At 40.3% G+C, this 1,547-nt stretch overlaps 1 pseudogene; it reads right to left on the bottom strand.

The window, feature by feature from the left end:
- Positions 1-223: 223 nt before the first annotated feature.
- On the bottom strand, positions 224-359 carry LOC130654861 (5.8S ribosomal RNA; annotated as a pseudogene).
- Between the last annotated feature and the right edge of the window lie 1,188 nt (positions 360-1,547).

The following is a 1,547-nucleotide window of genomic DNA, read 5'->3' as shown; positions in this document are numbered from 1 at the left end:
CTTAAATTCAGCGGGTAGTCTTGTCTGATCTGAGGTCAAAAGTTGGATTGCGCATAGCGCATTGTGAAGCCGAGCCAATGTTGCGTTGAGTTCCGAGATAGAAGCAAGTTGAGCCTTCCGACAGAGCGCAACGAACGCGGTCGGTTTCAAGCACATGAAGAGGCAGTCGACTCGAACGGTCGGCTGCACTCTCTATTTACACCGAATTGTATGGATTTTAACACGACACTCAGACAGGCATGCTCCCTGGGTATCCAGAGAGCGCAATTTGCGTTCAAAGATTCGATGATTCACTAAATTCTGCAATTCACACTACTTATCGCAACTGGCACGAGCCAAGAGATCCACCGTTGGAAGTTGTCACGTTTTGTTTTTTCTCTCCTGCAAACGAGGAGTAGAAGTACTGGAAATACAAGTGTGTTAAACAAATTCGGGTTTGTCGCATGCGAGGCCGATTAAAGCATCGTTTAAAACCTAAGACACCTCGCACGCGTAAGTACAGTTCACAGTGGTTTTGTCTAATCACAAACGCTAATGATCCTTCCGCAGGTTCACCTACGGAAACCTTGTTACGACTTTTACTTCCTCTAAATGATCAAGTTTGATCAACTTTTCGGCAATCCGTCACAACCTTGCGGCCACGATGGCGCCAATCCGAAGATCTCACTAAACCATTCAATCGGTAGTAGCGACGGGCGGTGTGTACAAAGGGCAGAGACGTTATCAGCGCGAGCTGATGACTCGCGCTTACTAGGAATTCCTTGTTCATGATCAATAATTGCAATGATCAATCCCCATCACGTCGGACTTTCAAAAGATTACCCAAACCTTTCGGTTAAGGTTAAGACTCGCTGAATCCGACAGTGTAGCGCGCGTGCGGCCCAGAACATCTAAGGGCATCACAGACCTGTTATTGCCTTCCTGACTTTGGTTAAACACCAACAGTCCCCCTAAGAAATCAGTCACGATTCTTGAATCGTGTGACTATAAATATATAAAGTCTATTGCCATTTCGAAGTGAATGTTATTATTATTTCAATTTTCTATTAGATTTGTATATCGTTGGAGAATTTCTACAAAGATTTTCTAATAACAGAAGACTTATTACTTACTTTAAATTAGAAAGAGAATAAACATTACAATGAACTATATAGTATCACAAAATAAAATCAACATTAGCATTATTTTTATCAATGCCATGCATATCTCTACACATATGAAGTAAGTATCCTCTCATTGTAGGTGGGGGTAAAACAAAAAAGTGCTTTGAAATCAATGTCTCAAAAAGTCTTGAGCAGACACTCACTCTTATTTCCACAATCACATCATATTATTTATTTATTTCGAATCCTTACTTGACTACTTCAGGGCTTATTATAATAACAGGACGTCATCACTGTGGAGAAAATACTTTTCAGAGCGTTTCACTTTTCAAGCACCGTTATTACTGAAAATAGGAAAATCGTCTCTTTCAATACCTTAAAAAAGAAGCTTGCCAATTCCTCCTTTATTTGTTTCTATATTTTTATCAATGCAGTATGAATTTT

This window comes from Hydractinia symbiolongicarpus, chromosome 1 (genome assembly GCF_029227915.1).
Source record: "Hydractinia symbiolongicarpus strain clone_291-10 chromosome 1, HSymV2.1, whole genome shotgun sequence".
In the NCBI taxonomy this organism is placed as follows: Eukaryota; Metazoa; Cnidaria; class Hydrozoa; order Anthoathecata; family Hydractiniidae; genus Hydractinia; species Hydractinia symbiolongicarpus.
This window is presented reverse-complemented; position numbering and strand designations above follow the sequence as displayed.